We start from the raw sequence: 27,376 nt of genomic DNA on the forward strand, positions 1-27,376 counted from the left end.
TCTTGTGCCATGGAACAGCTAAAATCAAGCTCGGCAGTTGCAAGCAAGCCTATGAACACTGCAGGGCAGGTGGGACAGGGCTTGGAGCAAGCTGCTCTAGTGGAAGGTGTCCCTGCCCTGGCAGGGGTTGCAGCTGGATGAGCTTTAAGGTCTCTTCCAACCCAAACCAGTTTGGGATGATGAATTTTGACATATGAACATTTCTAAACCAGTTGGCATTTCCGTATGGGATGGGATACCGGCTTTCCTGGTATGGGGTGGTGGGGTTACCACTGTGCAATGGAGTGTTGGGGAGCATCCGGTCTCCCTGGAGGCTGGGTACCACAGTGAGCTCGGGAGGAGTGAGGCTGGGGAAGGGGAGGCTTGTGCTGCCTCTGGGGATGGAGACGCCCCTCTGTGGGTCCCAGTTGGGAAGCCTGTGGAGATGAGCAAAAGGAGGAAGAGCTCTTTGCTCAGCTTACAGGTGAAGACTGTAACCTTCCACCCTTATGGGGGGAAAGGGCTTCGGGTGGTCTGCTTTGTCACAGCACTAACCCGCAGAGGCAGGAAACATCCTTTGCACGCTTCCAGCTGTGTCAGTTTAGATACAGGCTCCTGGCCAGCATCCGGAGCACCCATGGAAGCGGTGGCCCTGGCATCCTGCCTTGTTGCCGCTGGGATAAAGGACCTGTGCATGAGCAGGTTCGTGGTTTGTATCCAGACAGGGACCGGGGTGTGCAGGGAGGGAATCGGAGCCCGTGCCTTCCGACAGGAGTAACCCACCCACCGCCTGCGCCGCGGCTCTTGCTATGATGGGGAGCGAGTGCCACCTTGTGCACAGCAGCAGCCTCTGCCCAGCAGCCTCCTGCGCCTCGCAGAGGGGACATCGGGCTCTAGGAGGCAGAAGGGACGGGAAACGGGCTGGCTGCGGGATGCCCGGCTGCGTTTCCTCTGTGGGACCGGGCGGGTTTCAGAGCTGGGTCAGCAAAGGGGCAAGGATGATGGACTAAACAGCTGGAGTGAAAGAAGCGGCTAGAGCATCACTTCTGGTTGTTGTCTGTGAATGGCGGCTCTCAGCAGTGAGGAAGCGGGGCTGCGCTGGCAGGAGGAGGCAGAATTCCCTCCTTAGAATGGAATTTAATTCAAGCCACAGTCTTGAACCCAAATTCGCTGCTCAGGGCTTGCATAAATCGCGGGTACTGAATCATTCACCGGTGGTTAAGTGACAGAAACACCGCCCGGTTTACCAGCGCTGCCTGCAGCATCCTGTCCTCGCTGACTGCAGGTCTGGCATGGGCAGGGTGTCCCTTCAGGACAAGTGGCAGCAGCGCCATCCTGCGGCCACCTCGGCCTTAGCAAGAGCGGCCTCATCCCTCTATCGTTCACCCTGATTCTGCAGGGCCTGATCCCTGTGCTCCGAGCCCTGCAGCAGGGGAGGCTGCCCAAGCATCCCTGACCTCCTGGTGTCAAAGCTCCAGGAAAGCTGTGCTTGAGGTGGGGTGAATTGTCCTCAGAGCCTAAAAAAGCCTCTTCTTCCCTCCCTGGACTGTGGGGCAGAGTGCAGCGTCCTGATTCAAACACTTGTGTTTGAATCCTGCCCTGTCTGGCTCTGCAAGTCCCCTGGGCTTGTCCTTTTCAAGGGGGGGGACAAGAAGGGTGTGGATACAGCTGTATGATGTGTGTATATAATCCTACATGCGTCGCATTGTCACTGTTTTCCTTTGTTCCTGAAAACATGCCCAGGAAGGTGGTCAGGGAGCTATTGGGAGGTGAAAGAAAGGAGCAGTCCCTCTGGAATGTCTCCAGGGGGTATTACACCCTGGTGATGCTCTCAGTTGGTTTCAAGCTGGTTTGGGACAAGCTGTGTGAGGAAGTAATCCCAAATAGGATTATTTCCATAGGATTGATAATGGCACATCCCATTTCTGGAGAAAGCTGACACCTTGAATTTGATCACTTCTTTTGGGATGCCTCAAGTTTGTTCTTATATGAGGACGACAAGCTTGGGCCTTTATAGTCACCCTGCTCTGTCATTGCCACTGGAACAGTGGTACCATTCCAGTTCTTTGTGGTGGCACAGATAAACCCTTTGGGTTTAGGAAAATACATGAAGATGGTTGGGGGCTTTTCTATCTTTCCAGGGGGAATAGATGGGTGATGGCACCTTCTGTGTGAGGCTGGAGGGACCAGTTCTGCCTTGAGACCCCTGCTTGGTGCTTCCCCAGTGCCTCCCCTACGCAGAGGTTTCTCCTCCTTCCTGTGTTGTTCCAGTGCTTCTCTACTCTTTCCACCAGAAGGCTCTTTTCCTAATACCTCAATCATTCCTGCAAGTCAGGCCCGATATTACCTACACAGCTATGGAAATCAGGGGGTTCCCTCCCCATAGAGCAGCTTTTGACTGTTACCCCCTTTCCCCAAACCTCTTTCTTAGCTTTACCCACCCATACCATCAAACCTTCGCATGTGGTGATTTGAGGGCAAAGGTGCTTGGTCTGTAACCTGTCCCTAAGGACTGATGTCAGGGCTTGTCTAGGATGAGGCACTCGTATGCAAAGCCGTTCCCTGTGCAGTTGTTCTGTGAATACAGAGTGGAAACGGGTGCTTTGTGTACATCTACAGGAAAGAGTGCTTTGGGGTTGAAGGTAAATCTTCCTTCTCACCCCACTTGGCCCTGGATGTGCTTTTCCCTGTGGGGGGAACTGTGTAACTCTCCTAAGTGTGGGGCAACTGTACAGGGGAAATAGGATAGTGATTTGTCCTCTGTGGTGACTCCATCATGGAATGGCCTGATCCAGGCCCCCTGTTGCCCAGATCAGCTCATATTCCCCAAGGCTTTTCCTTCAGGAAAGGGGACAGGGCACAGGGGTTCATCTGATCATGGATAAATCCTCCTTCTGTAGGGAAAGGAGGTGGTGCCTGTGGCTGGGGATGACTTGGTGTCGGTGCTGTCCATGCTGTGGGACTGATGGTGTTGCTCTGGGGACTCTTTTCATCTCACCAGCCTGCAGGATGTGTGACCTCCTGAAGGAGGCAGGCTCCGAGCCAGCCGGGGATCGCTATAGGATCACCAGCAACGCCGGGTAAGGAGCTGGCTTTGATGTGGAAGTGGGACCATACCCCTGAGAACATGGGATCCCACCACCGAGCAGAAAACAGGATGGAGGAGGCAGGGCGCTTTATGGACATACCTGGGCCTCTGCACAATAACTGTCTGCTCCTGGGTGTTTGAGCCTTGACTTACCCAAGCAAACAGGGCTCACTATATGAGCAGAAAACACAGTGAAGCCACGGCTCCATCGCTTGCTTTTCCACCTGCCCACCGCAGCTGATGGGACTCTTGCTTGCTCATGCTCTTGTCTCCCTTGATTTCAGACTGGTGTGGAGGGCTCAGTGCAGTACCCAAGAGCCCGTGACTGTGCTTGGTGGGGTGTGTTTGAACCAGCTCTGCCTTGGCCCTGCTGTAGCCATTGGCTTGTGCATGCACAGCGGGGAGTGCGTTGGGGCAGTTCTGCATCCCCAGCAGCAGCCTGGGGATGGGGACTGCTATTACCAGGCATGGTGGAGCGATGCATGCATCAGAAAGGGGGTTTTGTGTGTGGGAAGAGGGGAAGATCTAAGTGATCTATATCCTAAATTCCTTCTGGGATAAGGAGAAGGGACACACAGGAAGCGCAAGGGAGGAGAGGACATTTGAGAATCTAGGCAGTCCTATTTGCTGAGGAGGCTGTGTGATTCCCTCCCCTGCAAACCTGGAGAGGGATCTGGTCCAGGATGAGCATCTGGCTTGTGCCATCTTGGCATGATCAATCTCAATTCTCAATGCCCATCATTGCCCAGTCTGGGGACCAGGCCAGGCATGGTCCATCAGGCCCCGTGCAGCCCCCCAGTTACCTGTGTTCTATCAGAGCAGTCCTTGGCCTCTTGGTGGTCCCTGGAGGAAGCCAGCAGCTTTTCCGCACTGCAGATTACCTTGGATGGACTCCCTCCCTTCTGTCTCTTAATGCCAGCTTTAGGTTTACTGGGGTCTGGCTCCCTGCGCTTAGCTCCTCATCCCTCACTACCTCCTTTGCAAAGAGCCATGGAGCAGAACTGCCCCGTGGCTGGACCCCTGCCCCTACAGGGTCGCATGGAAGCAATCAGGGTGGGTGTCCCTTCCCCCTGCAGTGAATCCAGTCACCGCATAGCCCCTCACTTATGGTGGGGGCAAATGAGGTCAAAATGCGTCCTGTGACCTTGCAGTGCTTGACCAACATGGGAGCGAGAGGGCCTCCAGCACCTTGGTGCTTGCGCTGCTCTACTGGGAAAGAGGGAGGGGAGAAATCCAGCTTCTCTTAAGGATCTCTGTGCCTCCAGAGCCCTCCTGATGGAGCTGGGCCCTCCTGCACTGCACAGCCTCTTGCCCTGTGCGCTTCTGCAGTTACACAGTACCCGGCCTTGCCGGAGCAACGCTCAGGATCAGGTCCTCGGGAGAGGAATGGGTTGCTGCACCGCTCAATGGAGCCGTATGGGCATCGTGCGCTTCCTCACTCCTGCCCCTTGCCAAGGCTGGAGGCACGGCCCGTTCGCAACTGCTTGGTTGTGCGATGCCTCTGCTGCAAGCCGAGGGCACGAACAGCACTGCTGTCCTCCGAGGCTGTGTCCTTCGCTTCTTCCCTTGCCTTGTCCCGCTTCCCCCAGGAGCCCTACCTTAAAGGGCATGAAATCAAGGAATCCCGCAACGTACAGTAAGGTTTTTCCTTTCCCCCTCTCCTAAACAAGGAAAGTGCTCTCCTACTGACATCTCCACTGCAGACAAGGTCGCATGTCCAATGTCAGGCACTGCAGGCATGGAGGATGGAGATGCCTATGGACTCGGTTCCTCGGCCAGACGCAATGCTGATAAAAGTGGAGCAGAGATGAAGAGGGGAGGGGGTGCAGAGAGTTGCACGTATGCGGCTGGATCCAGCTCTATGGCTTTTTTGCAGCCAGATAATTGAATCTTCCCTCGCCCAAGCGCAGCTCTCAGGAGGCTCAAACTCAGGGGTCGGTGTGTCTATAGGAAGCTGAAAACACGAGTCTTAGAATAGAGATTTATTGAGGTCTGGAGCCTAGCCTGAGAACCGCTGTGGGCTACTGCAGTCTCGCTGGAGACTGCACAAGGGGACGCGTGCCACCATGCGGTTGCGGTGGCAGGGCTGGAGGTGCCACCACGGCCCCGTGCCTTGCCGGACCCCTCCAGCTGTTGGAAAACAACGGGATCATGATTCAGTTCAGGGACTGGTTGAGTTGCAAAGGAGCTTTGAGGGCTGTGAGAGCAAGATAGGACCATGGCCCCGTTGCTGTGGCTCAATGGCCAAGCCCCTGCGCAAAGGATGAGCAGTGCAGGGACGCAGGAGAGGGGTTGTGGGGGCAAAAATAAAACCATAAAAGCAAAATGGAACAAAAAACCCAAACAAGAATAAAGCAAAAAGCACCCCGCTCCCCAAAACCCTCCAAAGGGATGTTTGGCCAGGGAGCTTCTGAGCAGTGTAGGAGCCCAGTGCTCCTTTCATAGCGTTGGGAAGGGAGAATGGAGGCTTCCTTTCTCTCCGGGCATCCCTGTACATGGGATGGGGGTCCCTTGCTCTGCCCCCCCCAAACCCTTTCGCCCCCTGGGGCGCTCTCTGCCCGCGGACCCCCGGCCCTGCCCGCATTGTCCTGCCGCTCCTCCTGCCCTTTGTCCGCCGGGGGCCCCCCGAGCCCCAGCGGGCCCCCCCCCCCCCAGCGCCCCGTTAACGCGAGGGGCAGCTGCCCCGCCGGGCGCTGCCGGCATTGTTACTCCCATTTGTCAAAAGGCCGAGGATGCTCCATAGATCGCTCCGTGGCTGTTGTTAAGTGTAATTAGAGGGTTTATGTCCCCAATTTCCATGAAAATGAAGCTGTGAGGCTCCTCTCTTGGCATTCACCGCGTGCCTTAATTGTATGGACATTAAATCAAGGTCCGCTGTGAACACGCAGAGAGGGGCTCGGGCTGTCCCCGCTCGGAGCGGGGCAGGCGGCGAGCGGGGAGGCGGGGGGGGGGGGGAGAAAGAGAGAGGCTGTCAGTGCAGGGCCCACCCCGCCGGGATCACCGGGATAACCGGGATCCGGGAGCGCCGTCCTCCATCCCGCCGCCCGGGCCCCTCCGCTGCGGCGGCCGCGGAGGGGGAATTGCGGGGGGGGGGGGTAGGGGTATGTTTGGGGTGCCTACAGGCGGGTACCGCTGTCACCCTCCTTCTCCTCGCCCTGCCGGGGTCAGCATCGCCCCCCGGGTCTCCCCCCCACCAACCCCGGCTCCGGTGCCGCTGCACCGCACCCGGCCAGATGCTGAGCGGCGAGGGTAGCACTGGGGAGGAGGGACGGACAGACGGACACAGCCCGGGGTCCGGCGGGAACAAGGCGGCTGGTAATCATAATTATTATTAATGATAATTAATAATAATAGAAGCCGATAGCGCCGAGCGCAGCTCGCAACAAACCTCCGGCTGCCGATGCCAAGCGACGCGTCCCGGAGCGGAGCCGCGGCCAAGAGACCCGGTGATGCTACCCCGCAAACCCCTCCGATCAGAGAGCGGGGACCCCGGCAGGGGTTGAGGGGTCCCCTGTCCCCGCCATGCCCCGGCACGGCGTAGAAGCACCGCTCGGCGCTTCGCTTTGCTCGCAAGGCAAAGGAGCCGGTTTGTCTGCTCTTGAAGGGAACCCGGCGGAGGTGAAACGCGCGATTCCCATCGCTCCGCCGCGGTTCGGCACAACGATCGCTCCACTTAAATGAAAAACAGGTGATAATAATAGGAAAAGAAAGAATAACATTGAGGGATTGCAAAGGGGTAAAGCGATTAAACCGGTTTCGTTGGTCGCCGTCGCACTTAGAAGCGCCTTACGAATTTAGGAAGACAGCGCGTCTGAAAAAGCCTCACCGCCTCCCGCCCTCCCGTCCTCTTTTTTTTTTTTTTTTTTTTTTTTTTGGTCCAAAACAATAAAAAAATAGGAAAAGCTAAAAATAAGAAAAGATTAAAATCACAAGCCCGTTACGGTCGCTTGCACAAGGGGACAGAACAATTCCTGCTGCTCCTCCAGGTCCGTGGGCCCGAGCCCCGCGGCCGCAGCTCGGAGCGGATTTACCCATCCCGCGGCTCCGGCGCTGCCGCCTCCCTCGGATCCGGCCGCAAACGCCCTCCCGTGGCTCCGGACGCTTGTTTTTGTGTAGGCAAGCTGGAGATGAATAAGAAAGGCGCCTATTCCCTCATTAGCTTTGAATTTCAGACTTTTTTTCCTCCTTTCTTTTTTTTTCCTTTCCCTTTTCTCTCTCTCTCCTCTCTCTCTCCTCTCTCTCTCTCTCTTTTTTTATCCTCCTCCTCTCTTCTCCTGCCCTGGAACAATGCAGAAGGACCCCATCAGAGTGAAAACCAGGCTCCCGCTAGGCTTTAAAAGCAAGATGAACTTGGTGCACCACCCATCTTTCTCTTCTCTTCTCCAAAGCTCTTTAAAGGGGTTATGAGGCGTCTCTCTCAATTTATCCCTTTTCTCTTGATCTTCCTAGCAGAGGGGTTTGGGGTCTAGTCCTGGCTGTTTCAGCTGATCTCATCCAGTCTAAGGGATTAGAGCTTCTTCTCCGCATCCCGGCTCTCGGCACATCTGCTGATTGGGTTCAGCACAAGAGGATTACATTGGGACCCAATGACGTCACCGCTAGGACATAAGTTCTCCTCCATTAACCAAATCCTCATCAGCAAGATGTCCTTGAAACTGGAGGAGTAACATTCAGGACTCCATCGCCAGCCCGTCCCCACCTTCCTCCCGGGCGGGCTGCTGGGGCGTTGGGAACAAATATTGTTTAAGCTTTGAGCACTTGCAGCTGCATCAGTAACGTTCCGCTGCGGGCTGGAGCACCGGGGCCTTATAGGAGAGCACGCACCCTATAAATAGGGCTCTGCACCTAAACTGTTAATCAGAGGAGCTTTATATATTCCATTGCTTTTCCTTTTTTTTTTTTTTTCGTCTTTTTTTTTTTTTTTTTTTTGGTTGGGAAGGGAGGGGGTGGAGGGGCAGGGGGGGGAGGGGAAAGCTGCATCCTACAGTTACATTCCCAGCTCCAAAAGACATCATGGATAATTTTCTTTAAAGCTGACATGGATTTAATTTTAAAACAGGGTGTTGTTTTTTTTTCTTTTCCTTGCTTTTTTTTTTTTTCCTCCCTTTTTAAAGAAATGTGTAGGATTTCACCCCCGTTCTCTCCGAGAAGAGACAATGTGTCCTGAGTTATATAAAGTAAGAGCTTCCCTTTAAATATACAACCTGAATTTTATATCGCAGGGTTTAATGCTTGATTTTGCTTAATATTACACGAGCAGACTCGCAGGAGTGAGGACCTGAAAGGAAATGGCTTTGACTTTCAATCGCCGAACCCAGAGTCTATGTATTATTTTGTTGCTTTGAGTGAAGGCTTCCTGAAAACCCCCAAATCACCCCTAGATTCGCTGCCCTTACCCTGCTCTAACCTGCCGCATCCTGCGCTCACAGTTTAGCTGCTGTCTCGCTATATCCTTCCACCACATCCATTTTGGAGCTGGAAATCAGGACAGAGCCAGAGCTGCTGCCGCTCCTCTCGGTTTAAACTTCCATCCCTCAGCGCGGGGCGGCCGTTACAATGGGAATGGGCACTGGGGCTTATTTACTTCTATCTGAGGTCACCAAATATCACCTCTGGGGACAGAAAACGTGTTTCACACCAGGCAGGCGATGCTCCAGCTTGGAGAGCTCTTGCGTAGGAGCCTTGCGCGTGTTTCGTTTTCACTAAGCGAGCTGCTGCTTCACTGTTAATGCTCCATCCCTCCCGCTCCAGCCATACACCAACCCCCTAAAAAATGTGGATACACACACGCTGATTTTTGGGATGGGAGATGCAGGGCTGTGTGTTTCTACACCCCTTTATCCCCCGTCTAGAGTAACTTTTATGGCCAGCAGTGCTATGCGCATTCGCTGGAATAGCTTTCAGGCGAGGATTTATTTGCCTGGGTGTATTTCCATTCACTGTGGTATTTTCCTTCATCTTAGGAAAGGGGTAAGGCAGGGGGAGGAGGGATACAATTGTTTTGATGGAAGGTGTCTTGCTCCAGCTCTGGAAGTCTCTCTCTGCCCCAGCAGTGTGAGCATTTCCAGGACAGATGGGCCATAACCGCTGGAAGAGAGATGTGTTCCCTTTCATCCTATAGGAAAGCAATTGTTTTAAGGATGGCGTCTCCCTCTCCGAGAGCTGGGCCAGGCCTCTAAACAGCACCTCATGGGCCACAAAATACTCTGTGCCGAGGTTAAATATCACCTTCTGAGCTCTGGAGCTGTGTTTAAAAGGCAGCTCCAGCCCTGAGAGCCTCTGTCCCTGTTAGTATGCATTTTCCTTTTCCTCTTTTATAATGCTGCAGCTCACGCCATAAGCACCAAAGCGGGGAAAATCAGTTTCTGACAGTAGGCAACGGAGGGAATTTTCCCTTAGCTTTTCCTCTCCTGAAACTTAAGGGAAAAGAAAATAGAAATAAATCTGCTTATTTAGAGCCTGTTCCATATTGACCTATTTACTCCCACAGACCAAAGCTCTCAATCTTTTATCGATTTAAAAGAAAACAACCTAAACAAATTAACACGGAGGAAAACGCTTTCCTTATCCCGAGGGATTCCCGGTTGCTCTGGGCCTAACCCCGGTGCGGGGAGGCCCGGGCCTGGACCCGCAGCCGGCTCTGAGGATGCTCCCGCCCGGGGTCGTGGGGGAAGCTCGGGGGATGCCCGAGGCCTCTCCTCGGTGCTCGGTGCCCGGTGCCCGGTTCCCTGCCGGTCCCGGCTCCGCTGTCCATGGTATTGAAGGAGCGGAGGCGGCAGCAGCGCTGCGCATGGGTCAGCTCGGGGGGGTTTCACACACATACACATACACAGGGGTGAGCTTCTCCCCCTTAAAGCAGAAGGTGTTTTGTTTTCCTCCCTGCCCCTTCCCGAGGGGTCTTTATGCAGCCGAAGGGCCCTAGGGGGGAGGTTGGTCAGTCAGGATGTCTGTCTCTCTGTCACCTGTGTGGGCACAACGCACCCCCTCTGCCAATCATCCCTGAGAACCCAGGGGTTTGGGTTTATCCCCCTCCCCGCAGTGAAGCAGGGATGGGTATTCTGCACTCCCCATCAGTGTAAAGCCCCGTGGTAGTGGCTTAGCCGCAGCATACGGCAGCGGGTTCCTGCTCTGCTCCTTTATTTCTCCTTTAAACCGAACCTCACCATCAGTTCAGCACCTCTAAAGTTTGCCATTGAACACCCCCATCGACTAACCCCCCCCCCCCTCCCACCGCCCTGCACTCCCAGTTCCTGCTGTAACAGCAGCCTGGGCTTTGGCTGCGATTTCATTAACCCTTCCAGTGAGACATTTTATCTTCAGCACGGCCCTTCCTGCATCTCTAACGCAGCTTTTCTCTACCCCAGAAGAAAATCGTCAGATGATTTGCAAAGGGCCATGTTTTGCGTTCTCGTTTCTTTCTTCTTCTCCCCCTCTTCCCCTCTCTGCCTTTTTAAACCTACCACCTACTGTTCCCCGAACAAAGAAATCCCAGAGACAAGCAACATGCCTCCACTTTCCTTCCATTTCCAAACCCCGGCTCCGCCATGTGTAGATGACCACATTAGAAAAATACACAAGATTGAACCCGAAATCAACTGCGGCACAACAAACCGTAGCAAAACCTACGCTCAGCCCTGTCCCGGCCAACGTGACACACACGTACACACACACCCGCACGCACCCTCACTGCGGAGCGCTCACAAACACCCCCAAAATCTAGCCTTCTCTTAATTTCTGCTCAATAAGTCAATCACCAACCAGCCTTTGTCTGTCTGTCTGCCCCCTGGACGTGGCCCAGGTACCGGCCCCAGCCCCATCCCGAGCATCGCCTCCGCATCCCGGAGGAGAAAGCAAAACCTCTTTAAAATGAAGCCCGGATCTCTTTCAAATCACAGAGAAAGGTTTGGCACATTCTAGGCCTCTGGTTTCTGCCCCAGAAATCTCACTGCAGAGGAAAGAGATCAACGGAGTTCAGTCCCTGTTATAATTTCACACATTCTTCTATGTATTTCCCCCCCCCCCCTTTTTTTTTCTTCTCTTAGAAAGCAATTCATTGTCTTAGAAAGTAATTACACTTACAAGAGGTTGGGGAATGAGATTTTTCTATCAAGTCTCCTCTCCCTCTTTTCCTCCCTCTGTCTCCTTTTGGTCTTCTTGGCTGCTGCAGGGCTTTCTAATTGGGTTTTTTTTTTCCTCATATCTGTAATAAAAAAACACAAATGCCCCCTCTTTCCCCCCCTCTTCCCCTCGAAATCTACAATTTGCTGATTTGCAAAGCCTCTTCCTAGGTGGAGGAAAGCCGCCCGCTCTCCCCACGACTCGCTTTCCTGGCCTCCCAGCTCCTTGAGAAAGGAGGAGGGCCTTGTGCATTACAATTCCATTCAATCTCATTCATTCTTGCCTCTTTCTAACGGTCTTTGGGCAGCAAATCCACACCAACGGGGGGTCCGCGCCCCCTCCCCCCCCCCCAGCCTTAAACACACACAATAGCCGTCAGCGAACGGCACAGCAGCAACTTTGAAACATTCAGGCTTGTGAAGTGAAGAATGCCCGCAGCTCCCCGGCCCCCTCCCCCTCTGCTCCTTCCTGGGCTTGACATTTAAAACAACATCGAATGATCTTAATTTTATAAAGGGGGACGGGGGACGGGGGTGGTGAAAAAACCCCCCCAGATTTCAACCAAATAAAAGCCCTCACTTGGGTCACACACACGGTTCCGCAGGGCAGAATCCCGGTGTCAAGCGGTTCCTCCGCGGGAGAGGATTGCTCCATCACGTAGCTAATTACCTGCTTCCCTTCTCAGTGCTCCACGCTGGAGAACGGCTCTTTTTTTCCTTCCCCCCAACCCGCGCTTTTCCTTGGGATGTTTCTCTGGTTGTATCAATCACCACGATGGTTTCCAGACTCGTTTTTCCCAGTCACTTGGTGGAAGGCACAGCTGAAAGCTGGGAGGTGATGGGGAGACGGGGGGGTCCTGGTTGGTGTGTGCCTGCGGTGCAGTGCGGATTCACATCCTCAGCATGGGGGGACTGGGAGCTTGCTTGGGGTCATCCCCATCCTGGTGTAAAGGGGGTACATCTTCCCCCCCGGCCAAGGGGGTATGGCTGGGGTGAGCATGCATCCCAGTGGGGATGGGGGATATGAGCATGGAGCCAACATCTCATGATCTATGAGGTCTTTCCTACCCAAACCATTCTATGTTTCTATGATCTCCCTCCTGAGAAATGCTGCCCCTTGCCAGGGGCTCGCTCCCACTGCCCCATTCCCATCTCCATCCCTACCAGCTGCTGTGTGGTACCAGGGCCAGCCTTGGACAGGCTTTTCCCGATTTCCCCACACCACCACCTTTGGCTTTGAAGCTTATGTATTTTCTCCGCTTTCCCTTTTCTAAGTGAAGAAGGCCATTTTTGCTGTCTCTAACCCTCTGCTCATCCCTTCTATCCCTTAGGAACACCCCTGATCCCTCCAATGCTCCCCCAAGCCTCAGAACATTGTCCCGGGATGGGTTTTGTCTGGGAATGAGGAGAAGTCCCTGTGTGTGGATCCCACTCCTGGTCTCACCATAGTTATGGTGCTGCTGGTTAAGGGCTCAGCTGAGGGCTTTGGTGGTGGTGGTGGGGTCCCTGCTCTCAGCACCCCCAGGACCCCTGGGTCTCCAGGCACTACCGGCTCACCTGACCAAGGGCAGAGCTGCTGTCCCCTCCGTGGTGGAGGGGGACAAGCCCAGGGGTGCTTCTGTCCCTTGGGGTCAGCCTGGCTCCTCTAGCACCTGCTGAGATGGGGGTTCCCCATCCAGGAGGAATGGGGACCGGGGCAGCGCAGGCACCTCCTGGTTTGGTTTTCTACAAGGGGAAAAGGAATAGGATAAGGAAGGGAGAAGGGAAAGGGAGCCGGCTGAAGGCTCTGCTGTCCCCGCTTGCTCCTACACTGGGATCTTGCAGCAGCAGCAAGCAGGAGGGGGAGGCCATGGCTTCACTGCATGTATTTGAGGGAAAAGTCCAGTCCTAGAGGCAGCCCGTGGCTACTGCAATGCCTTTAATACAATTAAAAATCAATGACACTCTGTGCACGCACGCAAATAAACATCACCCCTCTGCATCCCTGCTTCCCTGCCCACCCCCTCTCGAAGCCGGTGGGGAAGGCATCTTCTCCAGAGCCTGTTCATTACCGCTCTACTTAGGTGGGGAATTGCTTAACCGGTCTTTCTCCAGTAAATCATATTAACTCCAAGCACTGCTATTTATAAAATGTTCCACAGCCCAAGAGTACGGCATCCAGATCACTCCAAGAAAATGAGGCGATTAGGCGTGCATAATCCAAGCCCAGCGCGCCTCCGCACAAAGCCCCGCAGCCGGCCTGCCTTCAGCTATTCACTGACATGAAAGACATCACCGGGTTCATTGGAAGCTCATCTCAGGCCCAAGTCCCAGCCAGAGCCAGGGAAATAACCTTTTGCAGGACACAGCATTCCCGGATGGCTTCTTGTGGCTGGGGAATGAAGCTCAACTTGGGAATGCCTCCCCTCCGCAGCCCTGCTTGGCGCAGAAGGGCCCCTCCAGCCATATAGAATGCAGCACTCCAGGCTTCTCCCCCCCTCCTCCTTTTGCGACCCATTAAACGTCTTCTATACATTTCCTCTTCATCTTGTCAAGGCCAGTTGCTCTATGACTGCTGGTTTCCCAGGCAAATCACACCAATTTCTGAGTTGATGTTGAAGGTCCACATTGGCTCAGCAGGGGTCCCAGCGAAGCACTCATCCATGGAGCCGGGGGTCAGGCTCTGCCCTGCTTCGCCAGCTGAATTATTATGATGTGGGGTTTTTTTTCCCTTGAAAGTCTTGTTGCTCTTTGAACATTTACAGATCTGTTGGCAACGGGGATAACAACAATAACCAAAGGAAGGGCGTCCTCGCTGCAGACGTGCTTCTGAGCCTCGCTTGTAGCGAGGATGCTGAGCGGGATGCACCTTTACTTCAACCTCTTAAAGCAAAGAGGCTCCTTTTAGGAGCACACTAATGGGGTGCACATGTGCAACCTCCAACACCTAACCCCAGGCAAGAGAGCACCCTGTGCTCCTTGGGGTCTGCCCATGCACATCTAGGGTTGCATTCCCATTTTAAAAGCGTTATTTGCTGAAGAGCATCCGAATGCCTCACCCTTGCCTAGGCACACGTTTGGCTGTGGGCACAGGCAGGAGCACATCCCCGCACACCCCAGCGCTGGATGCTCAGCGATGTGATGCTGCAGAGGTGAAAAAGAAACCTGGCTCCTCTTTACACTCTTGCGCTCTTTTTCCCCTTTCTCCCTTCCCCTTTGGCAGCTTTAGCATTTTTAATTAAATTAGAAGCCTCAATAATGTTTTCCTAACTACAGGTCCCCTCTTCCTTGTGGAGCAGCGTGCGGAAAGGTACAATTTTGCAAACAGTTTCTTTAAGAGCTGGGCCTGAAGTACCATCAGCGCTGTGTGTGAATAGAAAAAGAAACACCTCCACAAAAGCAGGGATTGTTAACGGAGGACAATCCAAAGGGGGCCCACTAAGGCCTGTCCTTTACAATAACGACGGAGGGCGATGATTTGAATGCAGGGGGCCCTACTTTCAAATCTGGACAAAACCAAAATGGTAATAAGGGTTGAATCCCTCACTGGTCAAAGCAGTGGGCAGCAACTGGTCTCTTTAACTGCCCCCACCCCCTCCTTCCCCCAAATCAGACCCCAAACAAGAGGAACTCTCCTCCTCCTCCTCCTCTTTAACTTTATTTCCTTGATTAGCTCTAAAAAATTAATCACCCGGGTGCACTTGGGGGAAACCTTTTATGGGCTGCTTGCAAGGAGAGGGCTCCTCTTCTGCAGGCGGGGAGGGACGTGCCTCGCTGCGGGCAGGTAAGCACCGAGGGGCTTCTCTTTCTTACCACGCTTGGAGCCTTTCCAAGGGCTGCCCGGGATTCCCATCCGCGGCAGCAGCCGGGATGCGGCTCGGTGGGGCCCTTCCCATCCATGCAGGATGCTCGGCAGAGGTGCTCGGGGCTCCCCGGTGCCCTGCCTCCAGATGTTGCATCATTTTGTAGGGTCAGTTCGTTTTATAACACCGCTTGGCGCTTCCTTGTCTTGGAGCCAATTAAACCTTTGCATCCGAGGTGATGGGGAGGGATGTGGGGGGAATTAATAATCACAGAGCTGGGTTTAAATCACCACTTATTTAATGGGATTCCTGGAAAAATATCAGTGAAGGCTCTGGAAAAGCGGACGCAGGGCACTGAGGGCCACGGGAGGGGGGTCTGGCTGGGAATGGGACCTGGATGCTGGGCAGAGGGTGTGAGGAGTGTCCCCTTACTGGGGACATCAACGGCTGGTGCTGTCCCCTATCCCAGTACCACCTCCATCCCTCCGGCTTCACTTTCCCCTGCAAATCCCCCATTTATCCTGTCCAGGGGGGGATTTATCCCAGCCAGGGGGTGCAGGGGGATGCTCAGTGTCCCCCCCATATCCCAGCACAGCTTCAGGTCCCCATCCACCCTGTGAGGATGAAACAGGGACGAGTGTCCCCACGGCATGGGTGGGTGCAGCCAAAGCCTATGTCCCACGCATGGAACACTGCCCACTTGTTAGAGACAGTGATTTGTGTGGCCCTACCGAATGTATCAGGGATTATTTATGTGTATAGCTCTCTCTAATGCAGATATAATGGGGTAGCACATGTATTTATATAGTGTGTGCTCTGTCTGTGCAACTCACATGGCCCAGCCGGTGCATGGAACATGTACCCATCTTATGGCCATAATGTGTGGGATGTACCTTTAAGATCCTGGACCTCTGCTGGGTACCAGGCGGTCAGTCCTGCTGCTGTCTGTTGGTCCTCACTGCAATTCATCTGTCCAAGCCTTGGAAGCCCCATCTGATCCCATTTTACCCCTCAGTTTCCCCCTGCCTTTGGAAAGCAGCGTGGCTTTAGGTGCTGCCACCGAGTAGGAGATGGGAAGCACCTTTTCCTAGGAAAAAACCACACAGAATGTTTGGGTTTATAATTTATTCTTATTTAACTTGTTTGCTTTTAGGGAATACGTTTATCCCAACCATCCCCAGGAATGTGCTCCAGACCGGGGGGGGTTGGAGAGATGGTTTTACTCTAAGGAATGGGGCTGGGGGTCAAGTGTTGTCAGTAGGTTTTGCACCCTCTCTTAGAAAACCAGCCCATCTCCCTGAGGAAGGTCCCCGGAGGGGGGGGGGGGGGACAGGCTCCTGCCTGCTCCCAGCACCCTGCTCACCAATGCAGGGGCTGAACACCCCTTTGTGTCTAAGACCCAGACATCACTGTGGTCCCTTCTCCTTTCCTGTTATTTACCAGAAGTGCCTTGAGAAGGGGAAAAGATCCAGGGCCAGCCTCAGGTCCCACCTCTCCTTAAATATTTGCCCTAAAAATATTGGATTAAGGTGGAGGCAGGAGCCTGTTTGATTTCAGAGAGATTTACATAGAAAGTCAGCATCCTTCCAGCATCCACAGCCCCAGTGTTGAGGCTTCAGTAGGGAAAACCCAGGTGTAAATACCTGCAAATACCCGTCCTCTGACAGCTCTGCCTTTCGTTCTTGCACCTGAATTCATGATGGGGGGGTGAAACTGCTGAATCTCTGCTGCTGCAGCCTCAGGTCCCCATTATCTCCAATGGGATGCAGTTTTTGGGGGTATCTATACTTAGTGTGCATCGAACTAGCGCTTTGGTGCCAGCCCAGACCATTGGTTCTGACTATTGGAGATTCTGGGTACAGGTTTTATTGGTTGTGCTGAATTTGATGTGGTAGTTTCCAGAGGGAAGAGGGTGTTTTTAAACCCAGTCCTAGGGATGGGAAAGAACACACATTCATGGAGTTGTGTTGGTCCCTTTTGCCCCATGAGGTGCAGTACTAAACCCCTTTAGTTCTGAGATTCCAGGCGGAAGGAATAACACCAAATAGTTCTTTGCGTGGGGAGAATTCATGTAATGAAAAATGAGTGAGCTCAGACAGAACAAGACCACGTTTAACAATGCCTGCTTAAAAACAAAGAGGGAATGTATGAATGTAATAACTAAATTGCTGTTATAGGCATCAAAGCACTCAGGTGCTTTGTGGTCGATTTATTTCCATCAGTCTTTTTAAAGAGCACAATACACAAACTAAAATATCCCTCCCCATCCCACCTCCCTGAGCCCCCCATTTCACTCATTCATTTTGGAATTGATCAGTTAAAGTGTTCTGACATCGGGTTGAAGGGACAGGGGAATGCAATTGTAATGCAGCCTAATTTTAATACGTGATGGTGGAATTGGTCTTTCCAGCCTCCAGCTCTGGGCTTGGCCTGTGGGGTGTAGGAGCAGGAGCCCTGTGGCTTCTGTGGGACTCATTGGTGTCCCCATCTCATCCCATCATGGGGAGTCCATGGGGTGACCAAACAGCCCTTGGCCAAGCCTTTGGGGGTGCCTCAGTGCAAAGAGCCACATCACAGCTCCTCAGATGCAGACACAGAGACATTCCTCCCCACTCCAGATCCCTGGGAGCCGCCTCTGCCTGGTCCTGCCTATTCCTGCCTGCCCTGTTCTGCTCATCCCCTCCAAGCTCTTGCTCTGCCTGTCCTTGTCCTGCCTGCTTGTGTCCTTGTCCTGCCTGCCCCTGCCTGCAGGCTCTCCCCTGCTCCTGGGGCAGTGGAGACAGCAGAGGGTGGATCTGGAGAGCGAGTGGGTGCCCTTTAGGATGGATCAACTGCAGAGCCTGGCCAGGGAGCATCTGGGGAAAGGAGGATGCTTTCAAGGGGATCCAGCCTCTCCCCATGGCCCATAAAATGCCACTGGGGCACTTGCATCCCAGAGGCTTTTTCCTCTGAGCACGCACCCAGTGGCAACTCGTTGGTGTCCCCAGTGACAGCCCTGGGTGCCACAGGCAGTGGCTGGTGTCGTGCTCTGAGCTCTCTCCTCCAAAGACACTCTTTGTCCATGCAGGCAGGGAGCAAGTGCCACAGCCAGGGATTATGTGTGCTGCAAGTAGACACATCCAATGGATTATTTCTCCACCTCTGCCTTTGATCTCTGGAAAACCAGACAGCTTTATAAACACCATTCCTCTGTTTCCAGCCATCTCGCATGTCCTGTACAATTAATGTACAGCAGCGATCCATTTCTTTCCTTTTCTTCCAATTCACTCCAGAACAAACAGGCTCTCCTGTCCACACTGTCCCACTGAGATTTATTTCTTCTTTCTCCTCCTGTCACCATCGACACAGTAAAATAACAAAATAAGGGTTTTGCTGGATAATATTGGAAAAATTATGGACGAGGTGCAAACCCAAACCCAGTTTCTATTATTCATTTGTAAACCTGGCAAAGCTCGCACATAGAAATGGATGCTTTATGCTAATTATTTAGGAAAGGGTTATTTCAGCAAGGCAGGAAATCTCTGGAGTTTCTGCATTTGTTTTGCACTTAAAAGAACTTGGTGCAAATGTAATCAGCACATTAATGTGCAGCATCCATCAGAGGGCAGGGAGGGAGGGAGGAAGCCTGTCCCACCCGCTCCGTGCCATCTACCAGGTGACCTTGGAGCACTTCATTCATGTGGAGTTCTGGGTTTTGGGTATTGCTACTGTTACTACTACTAGTACCATTATATTATTATTATTATTATTATTATTATTATTATTATTATTATTATTATTATTATTATTATTTCCTCTCTTCCCCTCCCCATTGTCCAAATTCTCAGCCTCTGCCAAGGCACTCAGGGAAAATCCATAGGGATAAAGCCCTGACTTTGCTGTTGGAGCTGTGGACCCTTGCCTCTGTGCTGGAGGTAGCAGAGGGTACTGGGGAGAGGGATGGGGACCCACACCAGATTCCAGCACTGAGGGGACCTCTGCTAGAAAGCAAAGACAAAGGAGTTTTCCTAGGAGACGAGATGGGTTGGGGTGGGAGGTGAGGGGATCTTCAGTGGTTTCTCCTGTTACATACAAATAAAGTCACTCCTGTTACATACAAATAAACCACAGAAAACGTCCCTCCTCTTGCTCTGCACAATGACATGAGAAGGGGCAATAGGGAGGTTGCTGGGGTAGGGAGCTCGTGTAGGACCTGCTGGGCCTCTCCCACCCTGTCCCCTGCCCACCTACACCCTGCCTGTCCCCTACAGCATCCCTCATTCTGCCTCAAAAAGCAAGGTCAGCAGAAACCTTGTCCTGCTTCTTTCTCCTCTTGCTCTCTCTTTCCCTTGTGTTGTTCTCTTCTCCTCCTTTACTTCTCTCTGTCAATCCTTGCCCTCTCTCCCTCCGCACGCCCTTTCTGTGAGCAAGCTCTTCTGTGTGAGCATGGAGGTGAAAATGCAGCCGGAGACAATAAAATCCATGGGCTTGGCTATTTCTGCCCCTAAAGGTTGCTCGTCCGTGAGACACGAGAGGGACTCAGGCACCATAAAGCCTAAGCCAGGACTTTTTAGCCCTCAGGACAGACACCATTTCATATGGTGTGTGCTCGTGCAGGTTCAGCACAAGGCAGGGACCACACTGTTATTTCCCCAATATTTCCACTTCCCTGACTCCCACATTGCCACCGCTTCATCTTTACTAGGGACACATACATTTTTACATCCCTCTTTTTCTTCCCATGCATCTATCTGACTTGCTTTTTGGGGTTTATAGTTTTAGACGTCCTGGTTATTATTCATAGCATTAATAACAGGTATCATCCTGCTATAGCAGTTAAATAATTCAGGATCTCATTCCAGTTTGGTTAGCCCCATATGGCAGGAATACACCTCGTAATGTGAAGAGCTAAACACGTACATCGCTGGGCACTAAGTGTTAGGTTTAGCTTTCCATAAACTTAAATATGTGCATTTCTTTCCCAGTCGGATCCTCCACAGACCCATAAAGCAAGCGATACAGTGATCTGCTCTTAAGATGCAGTAAGAGCTTGGAGAAATTTGTTGAGTGCTACTTCTGTAGGCTCTTGTTACCGTGAATCACTGATGAGACTCATTGTTTGCCTTCACATCTACTTCTCTGGGCTTTCCCAAGCCCAGGGTAGCCTCTCACTGGAAACAGGGAGCCTGTTTGTGCTATTGGGGTTTTGAGATGCTGCTGAAAAAGGATCCTTACCCTTACTCTCCACCAGCTGATCCACTGCAAAATGCTCCTTATGCTACCCTGACCCCCCCTCACCTGCCCAAGAGTCAGGGGCGGATGGCTGGACCAATGCACACCCCAGATGGTGCAGCACATGGATGTTAAACTCATGAAGTAGTAGAGCCCAACCTGCCTGAGAAAGCATCTCCCCACTCATCCATCCTTCGCTGACTCCCCACTTGGCAACAGATGTGGTTTCATTATGGCACAAGGAGTTCCCAAGGCTCAGAGAGGCTGGCATCCGTAGAGACCCTTCGCTGCATTGAATCACAGCCATGTGCAGATGCCAAGTGGAATTTTCTCCCCCTCAGATAAAGAAGAGAGGCTGAAGATTGTGAAAAGAAAACCAACTATGTTTGAAGGGTGTTTTCCGTGCCTGTGTTAGGGCTGTGTTAGGTTTAGCTGGGACAGGCAGAGCTCTGCATCTTGGCATGTCCCCACCACCCTTCTGATGAAGGGAGATAGGCTGGATTTTCAGCCTCTTCAGTTTGCTCCTTCCCCATGACATGACAGCTCTATTCCAGCAGAAAGCTCATTATTTAATGGCCTGATTTCATTCTTGGACTTATTCTTCTCATCAGAGTCTGCTCTTTTTGTGCTCGATAATTCACTTGTGTCTTAGCAGAGCCAAATCCTGAGCAGCGCAGAGCTGGCCATGGCCATCACTCATGACCTCTCAGATTGAGGGGCTCAATACAACCACCACTGAAAACAATGTTCATCACTCCCTGTCACTTTGCTGTCACTTAGCTCAGATCATAGTTACAGCAAACCCAAGAAAAGGTTAAAAGCCTCCCATAAGTAAATGTAGATACCCAGTGATGCAGGTAAACCAGCAAAGGTGGCACACAGGCCACACCAGTATCTCTGAGGTGCTTGATCCAAAGACTGGAAGCTTCTAACCAGGACACAAATGGGAATGTGATGGCTATCCATGCTTTTAATACCTTTCTCTGTCTTGATGATGTAAACCTCTAAAAGGTTAAGATATAAGTTATTGATTGGAGTCAGAGTAAATAGTAAAGGAAAAGAGAAGTTCCCTCACAAAAAAGGTGAACTGGGTTGTGGGTTTTTTTTCCCTTTACTCTCTTTCTCCCCTGTGTGTCTGAAGTACAAACTTTGTCCATACACCAAAGTTCAGTAAAACTGGACTAAAACCCTACAGAAGTGAAATTCTCTGTAGGCATTGGTAAGACCTGGTCAGATAGTTTTAAAAGTCAGCATCAGGAAAATGAAACCAAACTGTTGACAACCTAGAACATATATAAATATATATATATATGTGTGAAATCAGGTGGTATAGATACAAGGTCATACACGCTGGGAACATTAAAATAAATAGCAAAGCTCTTGAGTTAATGAAAAGCCAGTTAGGCCAATAACCATCAAAAAACCTACATAGAAACAAACGTCCATCTCCTCAGTTCACCAAAGGAGTGCAGTTTACAGCTTCACCAGATTTTAGTGCCCGTTCCTGTTGGAGTGGGCAGTAAACAAGTGAATCAGATGGTCACTGGCTGGATTTCTCAGCTATGTATTGGAGTCCAGCAATGGGCATCCCAGGCTAATTGCTGAGCATCCATAGGAATGCAGGGACACCTTTTGGCTGCAATATGTGTGTGGGTATAGTCATACACCTGACACCATCAGTCTGAGCTGATGGGTTGCATACGAAGGAGATGCCAATATAGCATAAAAGAGAGTCCAGCACCAACCCTGCAGGCAGAGCTTGAAATCTCTTCTACATGGTTAATATCCAACGCTGGCCTAAGGGCTGGAGCCTTTCTGCTCAGCCTAAGTCTGAGCCCATGTATTCAAATGATAACAGGTCAGTCAAGAATGCCTCTTGTCCCTTCTTTGATTTCACTCCAACCTCCCTCTGCGCATGTGATTATCCAGAGAAGAGCTCATACCCAGATGCAATATTCACCTGGTGAATATGGTGTGTTGTCCATCTTGGCCTCCCCATTCTCCATGTATGAGTTACTGAGAGCCTTGAATTTCACCCGAGTATATGCAGGGATGGGAGGAAGGCTGCAGTTTGCATTTTAAATCCTGAAAACATATTTTAAGGGCTCTGCTTCTGTCTGTTCTCCAGTTCCTGAGAAAAACTCTGCTAAGGAAAGATTTTGGTAGAAACCCAAAACTGACATTCGCCTGCCTTTTCCAGGTAATGCATATGCATGCATGCAAAACTCAGGCATTGGTTGTTTCTGCCTCAGGATTAAAAGCTATGGCATGAACAGAAATAGAAGCCCATCTTTACAAAATTGCTTTTAAAAATTCCATATGCCAGTTGCATACCCTGCAAAGATGGAGAGCTTGAATAGTGGTAAGGAAACGGGGCTGCCAGCCAGGAGCATGAGCAATAAGCTCAGCTTCCCAACAGGTCTGTTCTTTGTCTTTGGGTCATTTTGCCTTCCCAAGCCTGTTTTCCCATCTCTAGAAGGGAGGATATTAATGCTAAGTATTCATTTGTGTCTCAGAACAGTTCTCAACCCAAACTCTGTGCGACCAGCATCTTGACCCCACATTTTCCCAAATATCCTGAGTTCCTATGAATGTTCCTTTATGTTTGGCATGTGCAAGAAATATAGGGATGTCTCCCAGTTCAAACGCAGGTGGGTCTTAATGGCCCATCAGAGTACTGGAAGTTATGTCAGAAGATGTATAGGACAGTAAAAAAGTGGGATTATTTTGGAAGGGAAGTAAAATTGTCCTAAATCCTTCTGGAATTTAGCAAAAAAAAACTGCTCTGACTTTGGTTGTTGTTGGGAAAACATCAAACCAAGTCCTGTGTGTTCTTCATCCTGCTCTGAATGACTTCTGGGTAGAATAAATCTTTTCTGCTTTTAAAATGAATGAGAGCTTCACAATGCCAGAGCCATTTGAATCTACAGTGAAATAACGCCTGGAAATGATCCGGGCTCCGATTTGTATTCCCAGTGTTTTCCTGCAGCTGAGGAACACAAAGTTACACTTTCTCCCATGGCCCCGTCACTCCACAAAGCTGATTTGAATGTAAAAGCAGGACCAGAAGGAGCGATCCGGAGCAGAGGATGCGACCTGGCTCTCCTGAGAAGCTGGAAGCAGAGCATCCTCCTCAAGGTCACACCCCAAGAGAGGCTTTTCCCTTTCCCTGGATGCCGAAGGGGATGGAGCGCCGGCTCCCTCTGCCTCTCCGCACTCTTTGTTTATCACAAAGATGAGCTTTCCCGGGAATGCTGCGAGCAGCGCTCCAGGAGATGTTCTGCAGCTACAAGGTTTAGGGGTTTTGTCAATGCCATTGGAGAAATACCCAACAAAAACAAGCAATCAAATCACATGAACTAAACAAGACACAGGAACATTGCAGATAAAATGCTGGAATCGCTTGGGAAGGGAAATTTCCTATCCGGAGAATAGAAATAGTGGAATAGTTTTGTCGTGCCCATCCCTGAGTGGTGTTGCACTGTTTTGGAGTATGCATTTTCCTTCTTTCCAGGCATTTAGCACGGAAGGGATTTCTCCAGGTTGTTTAGGAAGGTCTGGGCATTGCCATTTTCTCCCCTTCAAAGCTCCTGTTGGAATTGTCAGGACTCTTCCCGTTGATTTTCCCAGCCCTTCATTAATCCATTTGCTTTAGTTTTGTTTGAAGGAAAACCAAGGCGTTTCCTCACGATTTCTAGCAAAATTCTTCAGCCTGCTTTTGTAGCTGCTTTTAATCTGAGAAAACGGTTTGAAGTGGTGCATTTTTTAGCCTGGAAATTTGCATTAGCTTTAAATGTGTTTGTGTGATGCTTAATTGCAGAAGTTTTCTATTTCCCAGAACTTTCATGATGCTTAAAGTCAATCAAAGGGAATTATCTTAGGGAGGGGTGGTTGAAAATACCCTCAGTAGAAACCATTTGAAATAGGTTTATTCTTTACTGAATGATTTTGGTTGATTTGGGTTGGAGCCTCCTTCTCCTTGTGATTAACTGGGGCATCGCTGTTGTCTCAATGGAAATACCGACCCGTGCCTTTTTGTTAAAGTCTTTTGAAGTCAGTTTAGAGCATGAATGCCCAGACCCCAAACTGCTAATGTGAAGCTGTGCTGTCCTGTGAAACAGAACAGAGATGATGCTAGCAGGCAGCTATGAGAGCAAATACCTGTCCGAGATGCTCTCTGAACAAAGGTGAGGGGGATGGAAATGTGACCGCACAGAAACTGAGCGTGAGGCTGTGATATTTGCTGCTATATTTGTGTTTTCAGACTTGGGTTAAGGTTTTGTGTGGATTGTGAGCAGGCTCAGTGGAAACCAGGCTCCAGCAAGACAGGGGCTGAGCCTTTGGGTAGAAAGGGGCAAATAGAAGAGAGCGGCTGAGGGAGTTTTACATCATTAAGGCATGAAAGGAAAATGCACATAAAAAAGGCATTTACATTACCTTCCTTTGGAATGATTTCTATTTTATTTAGGGACATTGATGAAAATAGGTTCTATATTTTTTTCCTTTAAAGGAAAAAAACACCTCAATAAAACCAAACAGAAATTAGAGCAGATTTGAGCAAAGAAATCAGCACCTGAAAACTCAGCTGAACTTCTCCATTCCCCCTCCTGTCCTAATTTTGCATAAGCTGGATCCATTTTCCCCCACTGCAATCAGCTGTGAAGGAGAACTTCCATTGATTTCAAGAGGAACAAGCTAAAACATGTTATATTTAAATATTTGAATCCTCAGCTGTGCTACCCAGGCATGTCAATCTGTCTTAGCACTTTATTTCAGGTTATTATATTAACAAAATTCAATGATATGCTATAACAAAATTGCATTACATGCTATCTCTGCGTTCTGAGCTATCACGCTCTGTACGCGCTGGCATTCCTTCTCCGTGTGGGAGTGATCGGATGTGAGCTCCTTCCATAAATTCACTTTGAATGGGTTTAATTTTTAATTCTTTAGGAAAAGAAAATAATACCAGAACAGCAATCAACCAAATGCACACGTTTCTTAGATGCTGAAACCCTATTCTCTCAGGTTTGTATCTCAAATAACGCAGAGAGAAGGAACAAATACTCTGGGGCTGGCTGTAGGCTGTCATATATTACAGCAAATAGCACTGAGGGATGCTACAGCCAAAAGAGAACCCAAATTAGTGACCTATATTAGGAATAAGCTGGTCATGCACCACAATCGTGATTCTGTAATTAAAACCCTCCCCGGTACAGGCACAATTGATGCAGAGTGCGTGCATCGAGGCATACAAAGCAAAACAACTTCACTGGGAGAGTTAACTTCTTCACTGCAGTTCCAATGAAAGGTTGCAAATACAGGCTGGAATGTTTAGGGGATCATCGGTTGTTCATAGCCCTGGGATATGAATTTGGATGTACTCATGGATGCAGGGAAGGAAAAGCAAGGAAGGGAACAAACACAAACCGTCTGCAAATGTGGAGCTAAATCTCTCCATTATTGAGAGGCAGAGAGCCCGTTGCTTCACACCAGCCTCTCCCAGTTTCAGATCTGTGCCCCAGCTTAGAAACCCTCTTTTCCTATGCTAGGGCTGACTGTGCATGGCGCGGTTTTGGCTGTCGGAGCAGCGTGCCCCGGGTTTGCTCGCCTCTCCTCGGGGTGAATTCCAGCGCTGCTCTGGCATCAGGCTCCTTTGCTGAGTCAGGTTGTGCCGCACACCCCAGCTCCGCGCTGCATCTGCTGGGATAGGGCAAGAAAAAGAGGGCATTTTTAACTACTTCATGCATGAGGTCACGCTGCAGCGACCCACTGCGCTGCAATGGAGCCCGCACCAGGGGACGGTCACTCCAGGAGCTGCCTCTGTGGAGTCTTTCTTCTCCAACAGACGGTTTAACCCTTTCAGCTTTCTGACAGCTGAATAAATAGGCAAATGAAGCAGGGCTTAATCTAGTGTCCACCCCCTCCAAAGGCCATGTATTAAAGAACTTAAGGAACTAATTGCTTCTGTGGTGCTGTTGCTGCCCTGCGACTGCTGAAAGGCTCCTGGAGGTTTGCCTTCAGTCTGTGCTCAAAGTGCCAGCCTTATTTTGTTAGAATTTGCTATATTTCCATATTAAAACAGCCAGGCCGGGGGGGGGGGGGAAATATGCAAGAAGAAAAGGAAAAGAAACAGAGAGACTCATTAAAACTGCATCATGTCACTCAGCTGAACTTCCCATCCCTCCACTTCCCCCTTCAATCAGCAGCAAGGATAACAATTAGATGTGATCGCTATTCCTAATAGGCAGCAGTTAGTGCTTGCTGCTCCAGCTCAGGCTAAAGCAGAAGAACCTCAGCTCATCCCTGCGAGTTCATGACTGATAAGGCTCTGATTGCCAAATAAACCTCACCCAGGCAGCTTAGGAACCACAGGGCTTTATCCTCTCCATCCTTGCTCTGGTTTCTGTTCCCGCTCAGCACAGCAGCAGCAGGGGCGAGTGGTAGAGCCCAGCCTGGCCTGGGCTGGGGCTGCGGCTTCGGGTCGTGCCCTGGGAGCTGAGGGACCAGCACTCGGCATCACTCAGCTGGAAAATTTGGTATTAGGAGCAGGAGAAAAGGTCACCTTGGAGGATCAGAGATGGAGAGTTAAAAGAAAGGGGCTGGGAATGGGAGAGAGGGAGGAGGAATGGGGGAGGCTGAGGAGGAAAGGGGGGAAGGGGACCTAGGATTTCTAAGCAGGCCTGACCCGGGAGGATAAAATATCCTGTTTTCATTGGTTCAAATGAACCATTAGGGAGAGAGTAATTTGTTGACCTTTTTGCTGCCTTATCATGAGATGAGCAGCCTTAACATGGGCTTCACGTTTGTCTTCACCCCACCGTAAATCACAGAAGAATCGATTTCCTTCTTTTAATTATTATTTTTTGGCCTCTCAAAAATATATACATAAAATAACACCAACAACCAGGAAACCTGCTCCTGTTCTGAGATGATTTAGCAAAACAAGGTCAGGTATATACGTGCGTTGGTTAGACCCTGCGGATGGCATCCTCCACCTTCCGTGTTTGTTTTTGTTCTCTTTTGGCTAAGCAAGTGGGAACCAGGGCTGTGCAAAGGCTCTGCTTCCTCTGGGAATTAAAACTGGAGGGCAGTGATTTTCCTCTTGTTTCCATCAGCCTAGCTTGGCAGTGGTTCCAGTGAAGTCAGTTTATGCTCTCCTAAAGCCAGTCTCTTTCCCCAGCTCCTGCAGATAGTCT

At 50.9% G+C, this 27,376-nt stretch overlaps 2 protein-coding genes and 1 long non-coding RNA gene across 3 annotated transcripts in view; 1 reads left to right on the forward strand and 2 right to left on the reverse strand.

Annotated features, from left to right (window-relative positions):
* ARFGAP1 (ADP ribosylation factor GTPase activating protein 1) overlaps positions 1-27,376 on the reverse strand; it is a 280,382-nt gene that overhangs the window by 117,897 nt on the left and 135,109 nt on the right. The window lies entirely within an intron of this gene.
* YTHDF1 (YTH N6-methyladenosine RNA binding protein F1) overlaps positions 1-27,376 on the forward strand; it is a 218,641-nt gene that overhangs the window by 25,459 nt on the left and 165,806 nt on the right. The gene's annotated exons all lie outside the window — the stretch shown is intronic.
* On the reverse strand, positions 7,275-11,530 carry LOC133216644 (uncharacterized). The gene is made up of 2 exons (XR_009726682.1): positions 11,147-11,530; positions 7,275-7,917 (listed from the first exon to the last, which is right to left on the reverse strand). It is a non-coding gene; the product is annotated as an uncharacterized LOC133216644 (long non-coding RNA).

The sequence above is a fragment of the Neopsephotus bourkii genome, unplaced genomic scaffold (assembly GCF_033783945.1).
Source record: "Neopsephotus bourkii isolate Nb327-2 ecotype Australia unplaced genomic scaffold, CSIRO-AGI_Nbou_v1 NB_1060, whole genome shotgun sequence".
NCBI classification, from domain to species: Eukaryota; Metazoa; Chordata; class Aves; order Psittaciformes; family Psittacidae; genus Neopsephotus; species Neopsephotus bourkii.